The sequence below is a fragment of the Pan troglodytes genome, chromosome 4 (assembly GCF_028858775.2).
Source record: "Pan troglodytes isolate AG18354 chromosome 4, NHGRI_mPanTro3-v2.0_pri, whole genome shotgun sequence".
Classification (NCBI taxonomy): domain Eukaryota; kingdom Metazoa; phylum Chordata; class Mammalia; order Primates; family Hominidae; genus Pan; species Pan troglodytes.
Window position 1 is genome coordinate 156,194,418 of NC_072402.2, and position 27,067 is coordinate 156,221,484.

A 27,067-nucleotide genomic window follows, 5' to 3' on the forward strand; every position below is an offset into this window, starting at 1 on the left:
AGAGAACACAGAGCCCATCTTGCCACCAAAGGAACATGGAACTTGCTATGTTATTTGCACACTAAAAGAGAATTATAAAAGATAGGACCATGCTTAAAACAAGGACTTACTGGTGGACTTTCATGTCAGTGTGGGAAATATTGGAGATAAATGTATCTTCCCAGAACCCATACATCCTGCTTATAAAATTGGAACCTCTTCAGATATAATCAGATTCCTTACTATGAGAGTAACCCAATTTACAAATCCAGTTCCTGTAATTTATGTTGAAGCTATTAATATTTACTTGCCCAGAATTTTTAACTATCCATTTTTTTTCTCATCTTTCTCCACTTTCCTCCTCTCAGTATACAACCACTGGAAACGAATTACATAATGCTAGGAAAAAGGCCAAGGAGTCATTGGCCTGAGTTGAGACTCATCCTTGCAAACACCCCAGAGTTCTCCTATCTCAGTGCTGTTTGTCTGTAGGATGGATTAGGGAGGTGTTCGTTTATCCACCCACGGCAGAGTGCAGGTTATGTGATTGTGAACCTTGTGACATTTCCAAGATGGAACATATTCAGCTTTTGATGAGATTATTAGCTTTCCCCTTGTCCGAGTCTAACAAATGAAAACCAGATTTGCATGTATAAATAACAATCAAGCGCTGAAATGATTTACTTAGTAAAGTTACTGTTTTGGAAACTAAATCGATGTGTCATGTCAAGATCTGATCTGCCCTCCACTCACATGGCAAAGGAGACTTCTCCAGGGTCTACTAGAAAAAAAAAGTTGGAATCCTATTAATAGTTTACTCTTGTCACGTGAGAATTACAGTGGAGTTTAGCTATGAGAATAAAAGCTCAAAATAATGTTTCTGAAAACATCCTGATAGTAGCATGTGCTATTTCTTATTGTATTCAAGACACACATGAATAACTCTCCCCCAGAAGGAAAGGAAACAAAGCAAAGGGCAACATATTTTCCCACTGTGTAAATTTCCTTCCTTAAGTAGAAATAGTTAGAATTGGAAGGCAAATCCTATGGTCATTACATTTCAGAATGCGGACATGATGACAGCTTCAAAGGTGTGTCGGGCTACACTTGTGCGTGCTCTTTTTAAAAAAGACAATAGGCATTGAAAATTAAGCACTGCATCAAAGCCTTCCAATTCTATTGAGACGAGTCTATAAAAAACTAAGGGATGCAGGGATGTTTCTGTGTAAATTACGTGGAGGGTTCAGTGTATGGGAATCATGGTCTAGAATGCTCCAGAGACCACATACAATTCTGCGTCTGAGTGGTATTGTCAGAGATGATGACTACGGCTAGTATGGAATCATCTGCAGTTAATTCTAGTCACTCTCCTGGCATCAAATCAAGGCTTTTAGTTTGAATTAACTCTATAAATGTTCAGAGACCTCACTGTAAAGCCACTAAATATAAAATGAACTGGAATAGTTGATAGTACTGAACTGGAGCCCGTTTAGAGTCCAAAGACCAGAGGGCAGAGTAAAATGGGAAAAGATCAATCATTTAGACCAAATCCCAGTTCTTTTCTTTACCAGCTGAACGGCTTTGAGATAGATAGTCTAATTTTCTTAAGCCCCAGTTTCTTCATTTGCAAAATGGAAACAGTAATATCTAACTTGCAAGGGTATTGAGAACTTCAGAGAAACTGCAAGTGAAGCTCTGGGCACATTGTAGACACTCAATAACTAGTATTATTTTATTTACTTACTTAACTTATTTATTTATTATAGCATTCAATGCACCTCTCTATACTTAAAAGTCCTAACCTGGGGGCCTAAAGATATATGGGATCTAAATCCAAACCCCTCTACTGAAATTGTGTGCAAAGTCCTGGGCATAGGGACATTTTCTTGAAGATGAGTGTTCATAATTTTGTAATATTCTACAAGGGTCCATGATCAAAAGAAAGGTTAAAAGCCACTACTTTCCAATTTGGCTTCACCTATGTGTTGACCTCACAGCATGGAATGAAAACAAAAATATTTGTACTTCCTGATTCTTTCCCTCAGTTGTATGTATGCTGCGCCCAGTTGTTCTGTCTCCAATGTAAAGAAAAGTTCTGCGTATATATGGATACGTGGGTGTTCACATGGACATGCATGCTTGTGGGTTTAGGGGATGTTCATTTTATAATGAGCCACAAGTTTGCTGAGAAAGGGCAGAACAATTGTGGGACCAAAAAGTTGATGACAGATGTGACTGTGGGGAGGAGCCTGGGATACCGTGGGAAGAACACCAAGGGACGAGGCGGAAGGGACTTGGAGGGGAACAGAGTGGGGCAAAGCTAAGAGCCCTTAAGGGTTCATTTTGCCTGAGGACTCGGTGAACACAGAACCTGAGCGGACTTGTGGGAGGGTTGGTACTGGGAGCAGGTGACTGGGTGGCAGGAATGGAGAGGGAGTATGTGGGGAATCAGCAGGAAAAAATGTGTTCTTTCACTAAAGGAGTCACCATGACATGTTCTGGAAGAGAAAATAAATGCTGAAGTTAGAGGCAAATCTTACACATTAGATAAAAGAAGTCTTCATCCAGTAGGCAAAAGACTCACAGAGATTTAGGAAGAAACAAGAAAAAAATCTTGAATGTGTTGCTTCCTATTTCAGCTGGCTTTCCTTGGTCCTAATGCCAGTAGTTTCACTCTCTTTAGGGCCTTGCTTGGCTTAGGGCACAGTGGTGAGGCAGGCTTATGTGACACTAGAGGATAAACACATCATACTGGGTGGCAGATGAAGTCAACAACTGGAGTTTAAAATATATGTATGTGGCCGAGCGTAGTGGTTCACGCCTGTAATCCCAGCACTTTGAGAGGCCAAAGCGGGTGGATCACGAGGTCAGGAGATCAAGACCATCCTGGCTAACACGGTGAAACCCCGTCTCTACTAAAAATACAAAAAAATTAGCTGGGCATGGTGGCGGGCACCTGTAGTCCCAGCTACTCGGGAGGCTGAGGTAGGAGAATGGCGTGAACCCGGGAGGTGGAGCTTGCAGTGAGCCGATATTGCCCCCCTGCACTCCAGCCTGGGTGACAGAGCGAGACTCCATCTCAAAAAATATATATATATATGTGTATATATATATATATATGTGTATATATATATATGTGTGTGTGTGTATATATATGTGTGTGTATATATATGTGTGTGTGTATATATATATGTGTATATATATGTGTATATATATGTGTATATATATGGATATATGTGTGTATATATATGTGTATATATATGTGTATATATATGTGTATGCATGCATACGTGTGTGTATGTGATTTACTCAAGTTCTTGATCAAACTTGTTGAATCCCTCCCTCCCCAAGATATAGATATATATGTACTTATATGCATATATAAAACTAGCAGCAGACATGCTTTCATGTTTACTGTTTTCTAGACACTGTGTTAAGAGATTTTTTTTTAATTCCACTTAACCTTTAAAGCTACCTTATGAATAGGCATTATTATTGGTTCCCATTTACAGATGAGAAAACTGAGGCTTACTCAGGGGAAGTAATTTTGCCATGATCACATGCATAGTAAATTATTATGCTGGGACTTTAACTAAAAAAGTTTGATGTTAGAACCTGCAATATAAACCGACACTTTCTATATATTCCTGGGGAAGTTGGAGCCAACTTACAAAATGCTAGGGCAAAAATTTAAGCAGCAGCAGAAGGGAAAGGAACTCAGATTTGAGGCTAAAGACTGATCCTGAGTCTCATGGCACCATTTCATAATATGCCCAAAGTGGATGTATGACATTTTAACCCTGGACTGTACTCTGCCATGTTTTATTATTTCTCTGTACACCAGGCAGAGGAACTCCAAACAGAGAGGAGAGGTCAGCTTCAGAAAGGAGCATAAAACTATTGCGAGTGCTTTTATTTTTTTCTACACTAGTCCCACAGGTCTAAGAAAGTCAAGGACTTGATATTTACCATTCATTGGCTCTACACAAATGGGGATCTGCACTCAGAAGCCACAGAAAAAGAAGAAAATGCAGTTCACCACCTCCCAGCAGTGCTGGTGGTGTAGGAGGATGTGCCGAGGCCAATCTTTGATGGCTGCTGGTTACTTCCTCATGAGCAGTGTTAGGCTGGGGACAGCAGGCCGGAAAGGAGTGCTTGGAGAGTGTCTTGACCTTCCCAGATGTCTTGCAAAAGGAAGTCAGTATATTGCGTATCTCTGAAGATGAGAATTTTGGTGAAGTTTCTGAAAGGTCACAGAGCTTCCGAATGCCCAACAGTTTGTCCAGTATTACACACTCTTCTGCCTCTCTTGCTTGTATCCCCTTTCTTCTCTCTAACCCCTGCAGTTTGCTCCTCCCCCCATATTGCTTCTCTTCCTTTCTCTCCTTTTTAGTGATCGAATGGCACACATCTGTGAATAGACAGCCACGTCTCTGCTGCCAGAATACAGCTGCTGAGGTGTTTGGGGCTTACTTGGAGAAATGAGGACATTGATCTGGGTGGATGGTAGTAGCTGTACACATACAAAGTACTGTTCACTTCTTTGCTAAGGTTTTATGTACACTCTGAGGATATCAGAGAATTCGGAGAAAATCCATGGCACAGATCGGATGCATAATACATGTACGTACTTGATTTGTGTGTTTATGTACACTTATTTTCTGGCCAGCATATATTCTCCATCATTCCTAAGCGCAGGAATTTCTGGAAATACTCGTGCCTGTCATTTCTATCACTGTGTTCCCAGCTCCTAAAACAATACCTATCATACTGTTTCTAGGGAGGTGGACTTTGGCATGCCATAGGTCCTAAAGAAGTGTGGCCCAAAGCCAAGTTTTCCCTTGAGGATCTCACTAGGGCAATGGTTGCTGGGAAAGGATGAGGCCAAATGTCATTCCTGCTCTTTAGTGTCTCACATTTACACTGGGTGACACTACTTTTCCTTAGTTCATCAGGATCTCCTCACTAGGACCTCCCAACTTAACTTCTGCTATACAATGAAATCTTATTCGTGTGCCCACCACACCTTCTATGCTAGGAAATATCTCTGCATTAACAAAAACTTTACCAATGCAGTGCTTTAGTCCATAAGAGACGCCTTAAGAGCAGGCACTGTGGAACACAGAGCAAACCAACAGGGGAGAGAGCTGGAGGTAGGGGATTATATTATGTTCTTACACAAATTCCCTCATTTTGATATTGCGTTGCTTTATTGTCGCCCAAAGGAAGTCATTTCCTCAGTCTCTGTGGTGATACTTCCTTTACTGGAGGAAGAAAATGATCCACAGGGCAAGAATCAGATCAGCCTAATTGAAAGAAATAAGATTCTTAAAGAAAACCCTTAAGATCCTTCCCTTCTTCTCCCTACCACCATTTGAAATCAGCATTCTTAGTAGCTTCAGTTTTGAAGAGTTCTAACTCCCTTGTGATGTTTTATGAGGAAAAGCAATTCCACTTGGGGAAGAAAAAGGCATTGCAGCTAGCATATTTGAAGACTATATTTTATTTATTATTTTCTTAAAAACATATATTTTAACACATTTTTTGCTGAAGTTATGTTTATGTGTATCAGCCCTTAGATAAAATGTGTGTACAACATAAATTAGTGAAATTCCCCACATGCAGGGTGGCAATTAATGATGTATGAAATTTATTGCAAGTATTTTTCCCTTGCATAATGCCTGCATCTAGAGTATTACCAGTTTCTTTATGTATATATCATGCTGGATGTCCTCTTATGTGGCTCTGAAAGAAACATTGGCCCAAGAGCTCTGAAGTTTCATCCTGGCTTTGTCTCAAACTTTCCTTAGGGTCTTGGGCAAGTCAATTAAGTTTTCAGAACCTTGGTTTCTGAAAATTATACTATTTATAATTAGTTTTTAAAGTTATACTAATATAATTTAGGGAGTAAAGGCTCTGGAGCTTGACAGTCTTGGGTTCCAGATAGACTCTTAGAAGCAACATGATTTCGTGAAACTCGTTTAACCTCCCAATACCTGTGTAAAGTGGAGATAATTATAGCACCTATCTTATAAGTTTACATGTTAAGAGACATAATCTGTAGACTCCAACTTCAAAGTTGGCTAATCAGACATGGCAGGCCAAAATTCCCATTGCGCTAACCAAGCAAAAAGGATAAACTACAAAAATCAACTTTTAAAGCAAAGAAGGGCTATAGAAACAAACAAAGTTCAGATTTTGTTTGTAGAAACTAAAACTTCAGATTTTCTTTGTAGAAAATCTAATGGTCACTGGAAGCTTTCTTAACTGGAGGCATTTGCAATTTCTGGGTGTATTCATTTGGTTTGCACTGTTATAAAGGAATACCTGAGGCTGGGTAACTTATAATTGAAAGAGGCTTATTTGGCTCATAGTTTTACAGACTATAAAAGAAGAATGGCACCAGCATCTGCTTCTGGTTAGGGCTGCAGGAAGCTTCCAGCCATGGTGAAAGGGGCAGGGGAGCTGACATTATATGGTGAGAGAGAGAACAAGAGAGAGAGAAAGGAGGTGCCATGCTCTTTTGAACAACTAGCTCTCATATTAACTAATAAAATGAGAACTCACTCTTTACCATAGGGACAGTATCTAAGCCATTCATGAGGGATCCTCTCCCATGACCCAAACACTTCCCATTAGTTTCCACCTCCAAAACTGGGGAAGAAATTTTAACATGAAATTTGGAGGGGACAAATATCAAAGCTGTATCACTGGGAGTGACCTAAGAACTGAACTTAAACAAAATTGAGGGATTTTATAAAGGAAAAACAAGTCAGCAGTTTTTTGGCAGTCAAAATCTGGAATGATAAACTGGAAAATAGAGGAGCTCAAATACAAGGGAAATTTGCTGAATTCCAGGAAGGCGTGAGAGACTGGGGCCTGGGAAAGAAAGGAAAAGTGAAAACTCCTGCTGTCTCGTGGTGATTATAGTGTGACAGATTGTGTTAGTTTACCTGGGGCTTAGGGAGTTCCCAGAATGTGGGTCTTTCGGTTTTAACGCCAACAGAGTTCCAGGAAAACCATCATGAATTGGTCACCCTAGGGACTTAGGAGAAAAAGATCTCACTAGAGGGAGGGGACTCTACAAAACGTACACAACCAATAACTTGCATAATATGTGAAGCTAAAGAACTCAATTCAAAATCTAGAAAGGTTAGCACTTTTAGAGTTGAAGAAATTGAGACCTCAAGGCTCCCAGTCAAAAGCCTAGGAGGGTCACATTTGAGGAACCAAAGATGGAATAAATCTTACTAAAACTTCAACCCAATCCAAACCCAACTAATCCCTTATAGGATTATAGGGATTTGCTTATCCCTGTGTCTGTCTAAAAAATGGAAAGGGGAACCCCTATTGGTAGGAAATACCATATGAAGACCTTATAGTTCTTATTCTAAATGTCCAGAATAGAATAAAAATTGCTAGACACAAAATAGGCAAAGAAACAGCAATAAAATCTAGGCAATAAAAATCTAGCAATAAAAAATAGGCAAAGAAACAGCAAGAAAAAAAATCTAGTAGAAACAGACCTGCAGATAATCCAGATATTGAAGTTTGCAAATGAGGAGTTTGAAATAACTATGGTTAATATGCTAAGGAAAATAGAGGTGAAAATTGACAAGATAGATTTAAGAGATGAAAATTTTTAGAATTTCAACCAAGAGTTGTAGTATATAAAAAAAATCAAATGAACATTCTAGAACTTCAAATACAATTTTCAAACAGGACTATGGATGTAACAGAAGGCGTAATTATTAAACTCAAAGACTGGCCAATGAATAATATCCACAAAGCACAAAGAGAAGAAAGAATGAAAGGAATAAAAGGGAGTATAAGGGTATAAGAGCCATATGAAAAACAATAAAAAGGTTTAATACCTATAGTTGGTGTTACACTAGGAAAAAGGATGGTGAGGCAGACACAAACATATAAATACATAATGGTCAAGAATTTTCCAAAATTTATGAAAGCCATTACACACAGATTCAAGAAGCTCAATGAATCTCTAGTAAGATTAAAAAATAAATTAAATAGGCACATCTTATTCAAGCAGTTAGAAAACAAAGAACAAGGAAAACAATCTTAAAAACAGCCAGAAGAAAAAGATACATTACCTTCAAAGAAGAAATAATTAGACTAACAACTAACTATTCGTTAGCAATTATTAAGGCCAGAAAACAATGGAATTATATCATTAAAGTGCTTATGGGAAAAAAATTACTAATCTATAATTCTGTACTCAGTAAAAATATTTTTCAAGAATTAATGTGAAATAAAGAACTTTTGGACAAACAAAATATGGGATAATTTATTACAAGCAAATAGACATTCTAAGAAATAATCTACAGGAAATTCTTCAGGCTGAAGGAAAATGAACCCAGGTGGAAGCAGGAAAAGATGAAGAATACCAGAAAGGATAAATAGATAGGAAAATATAAACAAATATTGCTGTTTAAGGAACAGTAATAGTGCTGTCTTGTACAGTCTATCACTAAGAGTGAAGAAAATATGTCAACAATAGCACAAAGGGTGGAGAGTAAAATAAAAGTGGTTAAACTCGTAAGTGTCTTAAATAGACAGTTAAATTCAGGATTGCATACTGACGTATCTAGGGAAATTATTAAAAATAAAATATAAGAATGTATAGTTGAAACACTATTAAAGAACAAAATATTGAATAAAAGACATATGAGGCATCCAAAAGAATGCAGGAAAGCAGGAATAAGGAACAAAGAAAGAAACAAAAAATAGATAACTAGAAAAGAGAAAGCCCCAGTGAGTATCAGTAAGTACAGTCAAGGTACATACCCTAGTAAGATTGTCAAGCTAACTTTTTGAAAAAGACCTAACTATATGTCATTTATAAGAGATAAAATTTGAATATAAGATGGTAGTTAAGTTGAAAGTAAAAGGATGAAATGAAGATGCATCACAAAATACAAACAAAGGAAAGTTGGAATGGCTATATGACTTAGTCCGTTTGTGATGCTATAATAAAATACCTGAGACTGGGTAATTCATAAAGAACAGAAATTTGTTATTTACAGTTCTGGAAGCTGGGAAGTTCAAGATCAAGCACCAGCATTTGGTACCTGGTAAGAGCCTCTTGCTACATCCTCCAAAGAGGCCAAATGCCATGTTCTCACATGGCAGAAGGGACAGAAGGGCATAAAAGAGAGAGTTTTCTCTGAAGCCTCTTTTTAAGGGCATTAATTTATTCATGAGAGTAGAGTCCTCATGAATTAATCATTTCCCAAAAAGTCTCAGCTCTTAATACCACCACAATGGGGATTTAGTTTAAACATGAATTTTGGTTTTCTGTTTGTTTGCTTTTTATTTTACTTTTTTTTGACTTTTAAAAAAATTGAAATAGAGTCTCACTTTGTTGTCCAGGCTGGAGTGCGGTGGCACAATCACAGCTCACTGGAGCCTTGACCTCCCGAGCTCAATCAATCCTCCCAAGTAGCTGGGATTACAGGCTCATGCTACCATGCTCACCTAATTTTTTTTTTCTTTTTTTTTTTGGTACAGACAGGGGTTTGCCATGCTGCCCAAGCTGGTCTCAAACTCTTGGGCTCAAGTGATCTGCTGCCTCAGCCTCCCAAATTTTTCAACTTTTATTTTAGATTCAGGGGGTGCATGTGCAGGTATGTTACCTGAGTATATTGTATGATGCTGAAATTTGGGGTATGAATGATCCCATCACTCAGGTACCGAGCATAGTAACCAACAGTTTTTCAACCCTTTCTGCCCTTCTTCCCTCAGTGTAGTAGTCCCTGGTTTCTATTGTTGCCATCTTTATCAACATGAATTTTGGAGGGGACTCCCACATGCAAACCACAGAACTATATAGATAATGAACAAAATATCTTATTAGAATATAGTGATTATTCAATAAATTGTTAACTCAAATTGTTCTTAAGAGAATCTTATAAAAAATCTTAAAATCTAATGCTTTGGGATTCTATAATATTAACTTAGAGATGATTCTTAATTTTTTTTACTGTTTCTTTCAAGTTACCTTTCAGAATCTACCATAAAAACACCATGTCTTTTATTTCCTCAGGTAAATTTTTCAACAAATTATAAATATATTATATATATGTGTTTATATATAATATCTATTATATATGTATCTGAACATTTCAGATTGCATATATAACATAATATACATGTTACATATCTCAATTGAAATAAGAATATATTTGGACATTAAATATTTTCCATTTAAACTCCTTAAAATATGCCCAGTGCACTTTAAGGAGAGTGTTGTGATGTACCAGCACATTTGAAATTCAGGCATTTGTGAAAACTTGGAATTTGGAGGTTTAATCCTTTAAATTGTTAAATCCTATGTCTGTGGGAATTGAAACTGTAAGGGAGTTTAGATCTCTGTAGGTATCCACTTATTTTGCAAGTGGCATATGTGCAGCCCACAAAGGGTAAGAAGGATAAAGCGTAGATCCTTGGCCTCCTGAATCATTGTCCAATATTCTTTTTACTTTGCTATCTTGAAGACCTTTCTTAAACACATTTAACAAGTGTTTTAAGAGCATTTACTATATGAAAGGCACTGAGCTGCTCATTGCATATACAATAAAGAAAGGCTCTGCCATCGATAGGTTTGCAGTCTAACAAAAAACATAAACCTCAAATTAAAAATGTATTATTTTATTAAACTTTTGATGAGTGCCACAGCATGTGATGTGTTCTTAGGAGAGTGGGATTCAGCCTGGTAGAGGCTTCATAGAAGGCATTCCTTCTGAAGGGGAATCAGAGTTAACCAGGAAATAAAGAGAAAGAAGAATATTTCAGGTGGAGAAGAGAAAGTTGGTGACCTGAGATGGGAAGGAGCTTGATGCTACAGGAGCTGATAGAAAGCTACTGTAGCTGGTGCCTGTGTGTTGGGGGAGGGAGAGAGGGAGGGTGTCACAATGTGATCTGCAGCAAGACTAGATATTGAGGGGCCAGATTGTGAAAGATCTTAGAGGGCTCACCTGCTAAGATTTTGGAAGTTGTTTGAGTATCACTAAAGAAAGGGAATAAAATGTTCAGATTTATATATATATGTGTGTGTGTGTATACATACACACACACACATATATATTTAGATATGAATATATATTTAAATATTTGTCAAGTTTATTTATCTATATTTATGTATATATTATTTATAAATATATACTATTTAAATATTTAATATAAAAATATTGAAATATTTGTCATTTATACATAAATATATAAAAATTGGAACATTTCAGATTAATTTATATATAGAAATCAGAACATTTATATATGTAAAATATACTTATAAATATATAAATATATATTTCATGGAAGAAATAGTTATTAAAGGCTGGCAGAGTGATCTTCACACAGAGTGGAAGATGAAAGCTAAGAATATAATGTAAAACTCCAAAATGCAGCTTTTAATAAAGGACAGTATTAGAAATGTTTAGCATGTAGACAACAATCTAACCCACAGTGATAGTTTGCGAAGGTGTCAGTGTACTATGGGAACATGGAGGAGGTATTTAGGATTATATGAGTACTTTCCTTATCTTTTATTTGGTATAATTTTTAAGGCACCAATGTGTATAATTTATAATAATTACCATCAAAAATAAATCCAGTAGATTTGATAAAGTGTCAAGTTGATTTGTATAAATATATAATCTGAAATGTTCACATATATGAACATTTTTATAGATATGTAACCTGATTTTATACTTGTCTGTAAAATTTCATGAGGGCAGAGACAATATTTTTCTTGTTCAACGTTGACTCCTCAAACTCTGGCACAGTGCCTGCATACAAACATTCAATAATTATTTGACAAAATAATGGATCATAAATGGATGGATGGACGTACAGATGGATGGATGATGGATGGACAGATGGACGGATGGATGGATGGGCGGATGGATGGATGGGTGGATGGATAGATGGACGTATGGACGGATGGACGGATGAACGGACGGATAGATGATGGATGGATGGATGGATGGATGGATGGATGGATGGAAAGAATAATATGGAAAATGGGTTAGAGTAGGGTAAAGTAGAAGTAGGAGACCAGTTCAGAGGGAATGAATACCCAGGGAAAGGTAATGGTGGCATGAAATAGGTGGTGCAGTGAAGATAAGGTGAATTATACAGATTTGAGAAATTCTAAAGAGGCAGACTTTACATAACCTGATAATGATTTCTAGTTTCTGTTATGAACACCTGGGTGGATGGAGGTGCCATTTATTTAACCTAGGAGGAGCAGGTATGGAGGGAGATCATAAAAGTCTCTCATTGACTTTTGTACTTCTCTGCAGAGAGTAAAGTGAACTCTCTAATCCCTCTTTGAAGCCTGAGAAGCTTACAGGGACAAAGTGTCATCATTGTGCTCAGTGGGAACATTGCCCTGGGCTGTAGATGAGAAGCAAAGGAGAACAATTTACAAATAAAATTGCAGTGTTATTTATTTATTTATTTATTTATTTATTTATTTAAGTATAGGGTGACGGTCTTTGATATCAACTTGTTTACTTAACAAATTTGTCTTTTATTCTCATAAAGGACCATATTTCATGATTCTTAGATGAAAACATTTAGCATCTCTGAAATTGGGATATGTCTTACAATTCACAATGCCTGCCTAAGACAAAGGTTTGCATGCAGGTAGCTTATTTGAGAATGGATTTCTAGGGCCAGGAGAGGGCAAGTGAACAAGAAGTGGGGAAAGGTAATGAAAGGTGATGTTATTGAATGGCCTAGCCTGTATGTGACTAGTAATTCACCCAGGACCTTCTGTGGAGAGTTTTATGAAATTTGGCTTAGAATCATCTGCTGTGAGGACATTGTCTACAGTTGGTTGTGGGTTGCTCCATGAAGCATGACCTCCCCACATCCTTAAGTTGCAGGTGTGTAAATGTCAAGGCTGCAGGCATTCTGCAGTGCAGTGTCAGAGAAATTCTGGGGCAGGAAGCAGTCAGAAGCAGGCCAAACACTACACAGAACTGTTGTAGGTGAAGTGGTGCACAAAGGATATGTGCAGTGTATGGTTTAACTGGCCATGCTTTTTCTTTCTTAATTCTACATACAATAATGGTATAGCTTACATAACACCTTATATCTTATAGCTTGATAACACCTTAGATTTAATGGAACAAAATGGACTGTTGACATTGCAAAGATGCATTTTGTTGAGATGAGATTTGAATAAGCAACATTAGTAAAACTAAATTAAGCCATTTTCCACAAGGCAGAGACTGCAATTCTTATTTCTTATTTCTCTTCACTGGAATTGTGTAGGTAAGTTTCCAAAACCAAGACTTTACCTCTACTATGGAAAATATTCTACCTGAAAATAACTAGTACAGTATTCCATCATATACGCTGGTATAGGGGAGCATTTCTGTTCTTTAAAGAATTGAATCTTTATTTCAAATGAAATCTTTTTCAGAACTTTGTTACATAAAACAGATAAAAATGGAAATGCGCTGATTGAAGCAGAAATGGGGAGGGGGTGTTCCCAGGATCCCACAGCTCTGTTTTCTATCTCCTGTGTAGGCTTCTCAGGCCTCTACATGGAGCCTTAGAGTTCCAACAATAGGGTTAAGAACATGTAATAGACAGGAGACTTGCTGCCTGCCCCCTGCCCCCAAGGCATTTACGTAGTGTCCATTCATTCTTGTTTTAAAAACAATTCTAACAAACTCAGTAATATGGTTTCCCAGCTTGTAACAGATTTAGAAGCAGTAATTTATATGGAATAAATACCTATTAAAGGTTGGCGTCATGATCTTCACACAGAGTGGAAGCTGGAAGCTAAGAATATAACTGCAAAACTCCAAAATGCAGCTTTTAAAAAAGGGTGGTATTCAGAAATATTTAGCATGTAGACAACAATTCGATCCACATCAGTAGTTTGCAAAGATGTCAGTGTACTATGGAACATGGAGGAAGTATTTAGGATTATATGAGTACTTCTCACATCTTTTATTTGGTATAATTTTTAAGGCATCAATGTGTATAATTTAGAATAATTATAAAAAATAAATCAAGTATATTTGATAAAGTATCATTTCAGTTACATGGAACATTTTTGTGAGTAGAATATTGTATTTCTCAAATTGTTGAATAAGCCATACATCCCTGTGTGTATCAGTATTCTTTTACCTCTAAGGGGTAGGAAATGCAAGTAAAACCTGTATATAGACGAAGGAAGTAGTTGAACATCAAGAAGCTTTAGCTAGGGTTTGATCCAGCAGCTTACTATGTTACCAAATACCTGATTTCTTTCTGCTTTCCATTTTCACTTTAGGCCTGGCCCCCTTCATGGCCACAGTATGACTTGTTGCTTTCTCATTCACATTCAGCAGGAATGGGGAGGAAGATAATGAGGAGAGAAAGGGGGAGAGAGAGAGAGAGAGAGAGAGAGAGAGAGGAGAGAAGTTGGTTCTCCTTCCTTAGTCATTAAGCAAAGATACTCTCTCTGATTGGACCAACATAGTTCATGTGTCCATCTCTGACACAATAACTGTACTATACTGTACTCTAGGGATGAGATTATATTAATCAATTTAGGCCAGTTAGGGCTTGACTATTAGCTGAAGATAGTGTTAATTCCCCCAGACCCCATAGTGATACACGTGGAGAAACAAATGTTCCTCCTGTTACCTGGGAGGGTAACAGACCATGTCCACAGCACTGTTTCTCAAGGTAAGTATTGATCAACTGGACTCTGAGCTCAGTGATATGAGGAATCATTTCTTTTTTTGTCTGTTGCTGTAGCCCCAGCATGAGCACAAGACCTATCATCAGAGGAGCCCAATCAATATTTATTTATTTATGAATGAACAATGGATTTCTTTTTTCTGTGTGGAGAAATACAAAAATTTTTATTTCATTTTTGCACTTCTTGCTACTCACTGGTTGCAGTTGTTGAGGAGCTATTTCTGGCTTGACAAGAAGCAGGAAGTATCAAGATCAGTCACTGAACAAAAAACATTTCCTCCTGAGGTTTTTAGCACTATTTCCAAAACAAAAGAGAATGAAATCAGTTGGAATAAGACAAGAAGAAGTCAATCATTTATTTCCCGTGCTATGAATGTTAAAAAGAAGAATGAGGAGGAGAAACAGGAGGGGAGTGAATAGAGAGAGGGACAGGGAGAAGAATAAAAATAGAAAGGAAGAAAGAAAAGAAGAAAGGAAGGGAGAAAGGAAAGAACATCAGGAGAGTGGGAGGGAAGGAAGGGAGAAAGAGAAGGAGAGAGAGAGGGAGGGAGGGAGGAAGAACATATAACTAGAATCTAGCTCCAGTGCAAAGGTACTTGGAAATAGTGGTTAGCCTATGACATCATTTGCTGAATGATAGTTCAGTGTGTGTGTGTGTATTTTCTGATAAACGTCAAGCCTAATTTGAGGCTTTAACATTGACCAAACAGCTATGATAATGTGGATAGCAAGTTATAAATCACCCAGCCATCTGGGTGTGGATAAAAGTTCCAAGCCAAATACCTGAGTGTCCACTTCATAACGGGTATAATAAGGCTATTTGAAAGCATGACCTAGATCCCAAGCTATACTTTTTTTTAAGAGAACTCTGTCACGTGTTTATATGCACATATTGGAATTGTATCCAAGGGGAAAAAAAACAATTGACTTTCTGACTTTATAGTCTTTCACTGACTTTTAAGGTATTTCATGAAATGAAGTAATAACTTCAAGATCAAGGACATTTTCCTTTGGGTCTTCATCAATTATTTCACTTTCTCTTGGCAAGGGCCTCCACCCACTTCTTCCAAAATATCAACCACTGGGCTGATGCTGCACTGGAAAAAATTACTCTCTCTCTCTCTCTCTCTCTCTTCCTTTCTGGATGCATGTTCATGCCATTAAATTGTTTTAATCACTTCAACTTTTACTATAGTTTGGCAATAGGTATGTCACTGAATTGTATGTTTCCAGTTTAATGCATTCAGAATGCATTCAAGTAGCTTCCAATGCACTTACTCATTGCTATTCAAATGAGATAACCATATTTCAAAAAACAGAGCTCAGAGAGAGGGATGAGGTGACTAATGGGTTATAGGGGAAAACCATCTATCAAGACACACTGGAGACTGGACAGATGGTGACGAAATACCCCCAAGTCCATTTCTCCAGCCCTGGAAGGCCCACTGATTTTATTTCCAGCAAACACACACCTTGGCTAGCTTCCCCTCACAAGCTTCTGGCTAATTTTTCCTATATTAAGATCTTAGAGAAGTAGGAAACTTACCTGTTTCTCACACCGAAGCTCATGAAAAAGCCAACCCCATAAGGAGCCAATCTTAGGAGCCCTAAGCAAGTGCTGCCAGTTACAGAGACAGCAGTGGCACAGCACTCATACATAGTGCTGGTTTTTAATGAGTGTTAGTAGGACTAGGACAAAGTGGAGTTTGGGGCAAACATTCAAAGTAAATAAAGTTTGTTCTCTTCACCCTACTTCTATTACTTATCTTTTAGGTCTCCAGGGCATCTTGTAACTCCATGAATGCCCAAGTTTCAGTGCTGAACTTCTCTCTTTCTTTGAGAAATTAAGAAATTGATGCAGCTTCAGGCCGGACATAGTGGCTCAAGCTGTAATCCCAGCACTTTGGGGGGCCGAGGCAAGCAGATCACCTGAGGTCAGGAGTTCAAGACCAGCCTGGCCAAAATGGTGAAACCCTATCTCTACTAAAAATACAAAAAAAATCACCTGGCATGGTGGCACATGCCTATAGTCCCAGCTACTTGGGAGGTTAAGGCAGGAGAATCACTTGAACACAGGAGGCGGAGCTGCAGTGAGCCGAGATCGTGCCACTACACTCCAGCCTGGGCAACAGAGCAAGACTCTGTCTCAAAAAAAAAAAGAAAAAAGAAAAAGAGAAGACATTGACCCAGCTTCTGAACTTCCAAGCCCTTCTTTTATATCAAGTGACCAGGATGATACCAATTTCTTGAGAATGATGTTGGACTTACACTAGACGATATGCATAAAAAACCTTGTAGAACCAGGCACATGTTAGGTGTGTTTCCTGCTCCACATTCTTTCTACCTTGGCCTTTCTTACAAGTTCCAGGGAGCTAACAGTGAGCTTCAAGGCAGAAAAGACCACCCCATGACCAGATGTCTGGGACCTGAAACTTTAAAGTAGCCTATCAGGCAATTTGGCAATTTTTGTCAAATCCTAAGTGTGAGTCATCCAAAACAATCCCATTTCTAGAAATTTACCCTAAAGAGACATTCACCTAAGTATACAAGATGTGCACAGAAGGATGAACATCACGTCATTGCTAATAATGACAAAGAATTGCAAACTACTGAAACAACTATCAAAAGGGTACTGGCTAAACATGGTATATCCATACAGTGAAATAGGATTCAAGTATTTTTAAATGATGTGACAATTCAATTTTTATTGATATTAAAATTTGTTGATGTGATATTCTAAAATAAAAAAGAGGTTTACAAATCAGCATGTGTAGAGTGATTTCACACATGAATCTGTTTATCTACAGCTATACCCATTCATACAGCTCTGCAAAATCAGATGGCTACAGAGAGATATCTGAAGAATGTTAAATAGGATTTTAACATTGTTTTATCTCAGAGTAGTGGGGTCTGAAGATATAGTCTACTTTTTTTCTTTTACTTTTCTATGAGAAGTTTTCTATGTGAAAAAAATTTTAAACAATAGGCTTATGCCATATTTATCCCAAAACATTAAAACTATCTTTCGACCTGTCCCCTGAAACGCTGAGCATGGATATTTCTACCCCAACTTGTACCTCATCTGTTCTCCACTGCTTATGATTACTTAAGGAGCTGTTTATTTTTCCATGAGACTGAAACCTCCTCTAAAATAAGGGTTGTATCTTTACCCCAGTCCACAGTGCCACACACCATTGCACTAACAGAAACTCAGTGAATGATTTCCACTTTGAAGTCTAGACCTCTGGTGATGTGGAAGCTGTTCCAAATTCTGATGTTGCCTGGCAGTGAAGCCATGGGGAACACCTGAGATGGCTCGTGCTAAAACATAAGTAGCATGATCTTGGAGGTTCCTATTTTTCCTAATCTCATTATTCTGAAACCTAACTTGTTCAATGCCTACAAAGCAAATGAAATCAGAGGACACATAGATCAGATTTATAGACTCTAAAATGCTACATGAATGTAATGTGAGATTAAAAATGGAAAACCCAGTGCCAACAAAAATAATAGCGACCCAAATCATATAATGATCCTAATAAAAAGAAAGACAATTCTAGTGGGCTCTAAATAACTTCCTATCGCCCTTTGTCTTTCCCTGCCCTCACCTCTGAGCCTTAATTCCTTGTGGACTTAACACTGATACTCAGTTTGGGGATTAAAGCAGGACCTGACCTGGATTTGCTCCACATTGCCAATGCCCTAGATTGAAATGTTAAAGGACTTGGAATAAAAAAGTTGCATTTTCAGTAACGGCTTCATAGTGGCTGGGGAATTAATGTCAGCCAGGCAGTGATTTCCCAGTGGTTGGGTTTGTAGCAAAAGTCTTCAACTTTTATGTGTGGCCTGTTTGAAGTTGAAAATTGTTGTTAGACTCTCCAAAGTTGTTTGAGGTGTCACTCATCCTTCCCTTTTGTGTTGGGGTGAGGATGAGAAGCACAGCGGCTGGGAATAGTTCTGTGACTGCCACCCCCCGAGGCAGGTCCCTGCCAGGGCCCAATTGAGCCCATCTCCCAGGGAATTCAAAGCTTTCAGTGCAATGCAGCTCCGCATCCGTCTGTAGTCTTATCACCCACTACTCTTTTGCAGGAACTCTCCACTCCAGCAAGAGTGAGGAGCTCATGGCCCCATGAATGTGCTGTGCAAATGAGCATCTCTAGCATTTTTATTCAACATACAATTTGCCCTTTTAGGATATTGTGTTTCAGAGAGGCAGCAGCACAGGGAAATAATAATAATGATGATGATAGCATAGCAGCAATAATACCACAGCTAACATCTTATTTAGCACTGATTATAGGCCAAACGCTGGACATAAGATTCTTTCATTTGGTTGTCTCAATAACCCCATCAGATAGATGCAAATACCTCCATTTTACATAGGATGCAATCGAGGCCCAGGAAGCTTAAAGGAGTTCACCAAGGTTATGCAGCCCATAAATCGGGGTTGGAATTCTTATAGTGTGACTCTAGAACCTATAACTTTTGTTATTTTCTTCACCTAGGAATGTCTAGTCTTGGGAGCAGAAAGACCTGTCTTTTGGCTCTGTCTCCATCACGTACTGACTGTGTGACCTTGATCAAGTGTCTTTACCTTAAAATCAAGACTCCCTCATCTAAAGAATGTGGTAACACTGTTTTCCTTGAAGGATTGCTAGGAGAATCAGAGTTAATACATGCCAGGTGCCTAACCAATGAATGGTAGCCACGATATTTGTCCTTTATTCAATATCATCCTTTTTTCTTAGATCCTGCCCTATTGCTTCCTTAAAGCACCTCCTTTCTCTTTTTTTTGTTTTTTGAGACCGAGTCTTACTCTGTTGCCCAGGCTGGAGTGCAGTGGCGCGATCTCGGCTCACTGCAAGCTCCACCTCCCGGGTTCCCACCATTCTCCTGCCTCAGCCTCCTGAGTAGCTGGGACTACAGGCGCCCGCCACCACGCCCAGATAATTTTTTGTATTTTTAGTAGAGAAGGGGTTTCACTGTGTTAGCCAGGATGGTCTCGATCTCCTGACCTCATGATCCACCTGCCTTGGCCTCCCAAAGTGCTGGGATTACAGGCGTGAACCACCGTGCCCGGCCACCTCCTTTCTCTTGACAGTGCCACTCATTAGAGGTTTTATGTTCATCCTCAAGGGAGACAAAAGAAGGCTATGAGGAGTCTAAAAATCTAAAGCTTAGGTGTTTCTCTGCCAGTAAACCTGGAAGAACCACACATCTCAATAACTGTGGGCCGGAGGAGGCTAGAAAATACTGGATCCACCCAGTAACTTCCAGTATAGGGTAGAGTAGCAATTCAATTCATGGGCTTGGAATTTAGAATTTAAATCCTGACTCTTCTATGCTCTGGGTGAAGCAAATAGCTGCTCCTGTAAGATAGCACACTCAATGCAATTTCCATGCCCTCCTGGTGCAACATCCACATCATAGAGGCTGGGAAACTAAAAATTGCATTGCCCAGGCTCCTTTGTACTTAGGACATCTCTACAAGACTTGGAGGCAGCCATGAGCATTGTGAGGTGACGGCTATGGGTAGGGAGAGAAGATCTTCATTGTAAAGGGGGCTCCTGTCCTCACATAGCTGTGGTTTCATTCCTAGTGCTCAGTCCCTAGTGTCAGAGGTGCTGTTGATGGGCAATGGAGGCAATAGGTGGTGGGCCTTTCTCCTTGATGTGTCCATATGTGGCCATGCAGTACCCAAACCCACTTCTCTGGCCCTCTGAGAGCTTAAAAAAAATACCCCCAAAATCACTGTGAGATCTAAAGCATGATTCTCAGAAAATCATATGCAAGGGAAACCGGGAGGGGAAATGGTACGTAACTGAGCCTGTTCCAGGGGAAGGAACAGGGTTTGTGAAGTTTCATAGTGAGAAAAGAACATGCTTTACTTGAGGAACTGAGTGTGATGTTGTGGAGACTGTAAGGAAGGGATCGGGAGAGGACATAGGTAAACCAGATAGCAAATGACCTGGAAAATAGCCTAGAGGTGTTTCGAATTTATTGGGCTTCCCTCAACCTGTCACTTAAAAACCACCAGTCTGGCATGCCTAATTTTCCTCACTCAAACCACCCTTTTGCCAGTATACATAAGATGAATCCAATCAGACTGCAAGCTTCAGGGAGAAGGGGGAACGTATGCCCTACCTCTCAAGGGTACTGTCTTGCCTATGTAGCTTCTCCACAAATACTTGTCAATTGTACTTTGTGTTAAGCAAAGTTGAATGAAGCATGTACTTGTGCCTGGAATTTGTGGTGAAATAGCAAATCGCTTCTATTTGGATAAAGACCTCTGGGCCCCACCCAACACTCATACAGAGTTTGTTCTTTTGAACTAGCATGTGCCCTGAGCAATGAATGCTGTTTACAATGTGAAGGACTTATGGACAGGGTGGCTCTCTCTTTCGACCTTGTTTGTTCTTTTTCTTTCCTATTATGGCACTAATTATTTCCTAACCACAAGGCCTCTTTTTTTTTTTTAACTTAGAAATTATGCCATAAGTTTAAAAAAGTCACGGGCAGATCTTTTTTGGTTTGTTTACTTTTGTTTTGTATTTGAGTCCTAAGACTTTTGTTTCATAAGATGGTATTTCAGCATTCTAGAGAACACTCTTTAGCCCATTTGGGCATTTCTTTCTTTCTTTTTTTTTTTTTTTGAGACAGAATCTCACTCTGTTGCACAGGCTGGAGTGTAGGGGTGCCATCTCGGCTCACTGCAAGCTCCACCTCCCGAGTTCACGCCATTCTCCTGCCTCAGCCTCCCAAGTAGCTGGGACTACAGGCGCCCATCAACACGTCCGGCTAATTTTTTGTATTTTTTAGTAAAGACAGGGTTTCACCGTGTTAGCCAGGATGGTCTCGATCTCCTGACCTCGTGATCCACCCACCTCAGCCTCCCAAAGTGCTGGGATTACAGGCGCGAGCCACCGCGCCCGGCCCCATTTGGGCATTTCTGACAGCAGGGTGTGGAGCTAGTATGGAATCACACTGGCTATTGCCCTGTGGACTTTTGGGGACATCCTGGAAGGACTTGGTAGGTTCCTGAGGAAGGATTGAGACTAGAATCAAGAGACATTTAATGGCCAGTCATCAGGAATCTATGTTGCCATTTCTTGGACTAAACAGTAAACTAAAACACTTGGATCTTCAATCGTGCCCTAGGGCTGGCTCAAACCAAATTATGAAAACCAGTAATTAAGTATTCAGGATTTCTTCAAGTCAGGTGTCAAACAAATGGTAGCTTGAAATCATCCACAGTGGGAGTATTTACACCATGGAACTCAAGAAATGTTACAAATCAGGGCTTCTTCCTCCCTCCCTGCTTCCAGAGAGCTGGTTTATCAGCACATAAGTGCATCTATCCTGTCTAGAAGAGTAGTGTTTTGTATATACAGATTTTTTTCAAAAGGCCTGCACTCAGAAGCACTGGGAGAAAATGTATGATGGTTTAAATTTCATGTGGACGAAACCCACGTGTATATGTTTTCCTGGAGAATATATCCCATGATGGAGCATAGCACAGGGTCTGGCACCTAGTAGGTGCTCAGTAGACATCTGTTGAATGGATGAAGTTCTGGTGGGTTGACAAGCACCCCTGCAGTAGCATCAGGGAAGCTCAAGCCAATCTCCTACAGGAGTCCTTCCTGAACCACTAACATTTGTAAGTAGCCACAAGACTCCTGTATGAATTATGAAAAGGATATAGAATTAAGCATAATGTCTAGAGTTGCTCTAGAAGCTGGGTTGTCACTCATATAATACTTACGTCACTTTACTTTAAAAAACTTACAACTCTATCCGTGTATTCAGCAACTATATTAAACTTTAAGCTCTGAGAACAGAATTTGTCTGATTTGTTGCTTTAACAAAGGAGGGACTCATAAAATTTATTTTTTTAATGAGTAAAAAATTTAAAATATGCATAATAATCCTGCGTGAAAGTGCAACCCTTTGTGTTTTTTTCTTTTCCTTTTTTTTTTTGGACGGAATCTTACTCTGTCGCCCAGGCTGGAGTGCAGTGGCGCGATCTCGGCTCGCTGCAAGCTCCGTCTCCCGGGTTCACGCCATTCTCCTGCCTCAGCCTCCAGAGTAGCTGGGACTACAGGCGCCCGCCACCTCACCCAGCTAATTTTTTGTATTTTTAGTAGAGACGGGGTTTCACCGTATTAGCCAGGATGGTCTCAATCTCCTGACCTCGTGACCCGCCCGCCTCGGCCTCCCAAAGAGCTGGGATTACAGGCGTGAGCCACCGCGCCCGGCCCCCTTTGTGTTTTCCAAAGTGTTTCTTGGGTATAGCCTTATTGATGCTCACAATATCCTTGTGAGTGGGCAGAATGCAACAATTATCCTTCCAAGCAGCTAATATAGCGCCTGACATGTTAGGGACACTAAACATTCATTGAATTAATTGTTAATTAATCATCCCCTTTCACAGATGAAGAAACAAGCTTTCAGAAGTTACCTGACATAGCTCAGTTTTCGTTAGTATCGTTTCTATTTACACTGTGCTGCCTGTCTTCATAGTCCCTTAACTTTAAAAAATGCTTCATTGTGCACTCTCTCATTTATCACCATCACAGTTCTATCAGATAGGCAGGTATTTTTATTCATGCTTTAGGAGGTTGTAATACAATGGCACAGAAAGTTTTAGTAAGATGCTTGAGATTGCATAGGGATTTGAGGGTAAAGCTTGTATTACAATCTATGTTGCCTAAGGATTCTGAAGCTAGACTGTATATTGCATAAGATTGTATCATATTTTACTGACTCATTCCTTCAGAGAAAGACAGATTGGTGAAAACAGGCTAACAAGAAGCGCTGTATCGTAGCACATTCAGAAAGAATTTCTAAATATCGTTATGAACCTTCCAAACTTATTTATTTCACTTGAAACATCTTAAAACATGCTGATTATTAGATTTTCTGCTTTGCCACTTAAGTGTACTGAAGACTCAAATTGAAGTTTCAAATATAAAATTACAGGAAATTACCAACTTTCTGTTTTGTGAATGGAATTTTGATTTTTTTAAATAATCTGAGGAGGTGCTGATTTTCCATGAATATGGAAATTCCATGATTGTTCTTTCCCTAGGACTCTAACATTTCCAAATGGCCACAAGACCCCTGTATGAATTATGAAAACGACACAGAATTGAGCATGATGACTTTTGCATTTAGGTTGTAAAACAATATTATTCCCAGCACAGAGCCTCATTTCCGATGAAAAGTTTGCTGCCAGTTTCCCACTTTTTCTGTGGACCGCATCACCACTCATTTCATTAAATCCACCAGAAACTCCTGGAAACATGCATGATGTCGGTTTTTTGGTTTTTTTTTTTTTTTTTTTTTTTTTTTTAATGTGGGGGAAAAGAATTTTGGATGTGGGAGCTGGTTCACATTTCTAAAACATGTTTTTTCACTCTTGCTGTTCCCTTTTGACCTTCCTGAGGATGCATGTGGGTGTTAAATTGTTACCAAAGGGAGGGGCCCTTGTAACTACAACGAGATCCACACACACAAAGACACACTTTCCCACACACAGGACTTGGCTCGGCTGCACTTTCATGGAATGCTGAATGGAAAAGATGCAGGGTGTTTTTGATCTGCAAAAAAATTCAGCCAGTATAGTGGCCATCATTTTCTGTTTTAAAACAGCCAGATTAATATTTGGGTTGGAAGGCAATATGTGTGAGGGGAGAGGGTGTGGCTGGCAAATGTTTCCTCTCTCTTAAAAAAGTATAAACATGATATATTCTGTTTATAAACATTTAAATATTACAAAGAAATATGAAGTGAAAAGCAGAAGTTTCCCCTTTCTCCCATCTCATCTTACTCTTAAGAGTAACTATTATAAGGCTTATTCTTTGTTTTGAATTTTTTCTGTTTAATCAAGAATTGAGATTATATAATTTGTGTTATTTCTTTTGAAGAAAGTTTATCACAAAAATGTATCTTACATACATATCCTACAACCTCCTTTTTTTTCATTTAAAAATGGATTCTGGGTAATTATTTCTGTCAGGGTAGACTTCCAGGACTTCACTTATTCTTTTTTTAAGGGCTATATAGTGTTTCATTGCATTGGCAGTGCCTTTTTAAAAAACTGATTCTCTATTGGCGAGCATTCGGATGGCTTCCAAATGTTCACTATTACTCATAGTGTCACCTTGAACCTCCGTCTTTACACAGTGGGGTTGTATTGCTCTAAGCTTGATTCATGGCAGTGGAATTTTTAGAGGGAGCGTATTATTAACACTTGTAATTCCAGGGAGGAATATCTGTATTAAAAAAAGAATTTCCATTGATCAACACAAGCCAAGGCTCAGTTGTATGGAAGACAAGACCAGCGCCAAGATATACTCCTATTGTAGTATGCTCAATACTGGTTACTCATTAAAATCACTTTGAGGAGGGGAACTTTCTGAAACAAATCAATGTCTATACACCACTCTGACAAATTACATCAGAATCTCTGGTACTGCGGCCCAAGTGTCTGTATATTTTTCTAAAGCTCCTTAAGCCAGATTGGGAGCCACTGTTCTGGTGAAAGTGCCTCCAACATAGCAATGAATGTGCCATTGTTCTATGTCTCTCTAAGCTCATATGTTTCATGGCCAAACATAGACAAGCATGTGTGTTTTATATAGTTAGAATAATACATTTCTGGGGTTTTTTCTTTCTTTTTTTTTTCTTTTTACTTGGCTGTTTGGTACATTTGGCCTCAATTGCTATTAGATAGCCCAGAAATATAGTATATGTTATATACAGCTCTGCATACAAATAAGATCAGGAGAATGATCAAAGAGACAAATGGGAACTTTAATGGGGGAATGGTGAGAAGTCCTGGATGTGATTAAATGGAAGATAAAAGGGCCATTAAGCAACTGTGCAGAGTAATTTTCAGACTGAAAAATGTAGACAGTCCTATATAAATAGAATCCATATAGGGCATTAACTACCAAGGTAAATGACCCTTCATCTTCTTCTCCTATATTTCTTCAATTCACAAAGTTTGGTTGGCAGATGATGCAAGGTATCTGAATATGTGCGATAGACAGAGGGTTGTCTTGTGCTGGCCAGGAGCTACCACCTTATAATACTATAGATTTTCAGTATACTCTACAATGTGCAAATTGCATTCATGTGCATTATTTTATGTGACCCTCACATCATACTTGCAATGTTGGCAGAGAATACAAGAGTACCTTTATTATACAGAAGAAATTGAGACTTGAAGAGAAGGAACAAGACCAAGATAATAGTGTTAGCACATGAGAAAGCTGGAAAAACATTCACTTCTAATCAATGCCCCTGTGGAATTAGCCCCTAAAGTTTCTGGCTCCTAGGTTGTGCTCTTTATGTTAATGTACAAATGTCAGCAGGGGCAAACCAGACAGAGTGGTGTGGACTGTGGCAATTAGAAAAGAACCTTGTGTATGCCTGGCACGGTGGCTCACTCCTGTAATCCCAGCAATTTGTGGGGCCGAGGCAGGTGGATCACCTCAGGTCAGGAGTTCAAGACCAGCCTGGCCAACATGATGAAATCCCGTCTCTACTAAAAAAATACAAAAAGTTAGATGGACACGGTGGTGGGCGCCTGTAATCCCAGCTGCTCAAGAGGCTGAGGCAGCAGAATCGTTTGAACCCAAGAGGCAGAAGTTGCAGTGAGCCAAGATCACACCACTGCACTCTAGCCTGGGCAACAAGAGTAAGATTCAGTCTCAAAAAGCAAAGAAAAGAACCCTGTGCAAAGACACTGAAATTTTAAAAATTGTAAGTACAGTGTAAGAAAAAAAATTCTGTATATATAATATGATATTATACGTATAATATAATGCATTATATTATATGTAAAATATAATATAATGCATTATATTATACGTATAATATCATATTATATATAATATATAATATATTATATTATATATAATATATATAACATATATATGATATATATAATAATATATTATATATTATATATGATATATATAATATATAATATTATATAATAAATATACATATATACATATATGTATATATACATATATATATACACATATATATATATATATCGGGCCAGATTCAGCAGAGAGGCTTTCAATGTGACCCCAATTTTAGAAAATCTAGATTTTGCATAGTAGAAAACTAGAGAAAGAATTTGCCTTAGAAGTTGATAGAAATATTTCATAAACTATTAAGAAGATATTGGAAGTATTTTAAGCATAGATGAATGTGTTCCAGAAGTAGAGACCTTCTAGAATCTTTTCGTGTTTTAAAAGTATATATTAAGACATTTATCTGTAATGCCACTTTCCTCCAATCTCCTCTTTGTTACAAGACCTTGACATTGCTAAGCATGGATTTGACA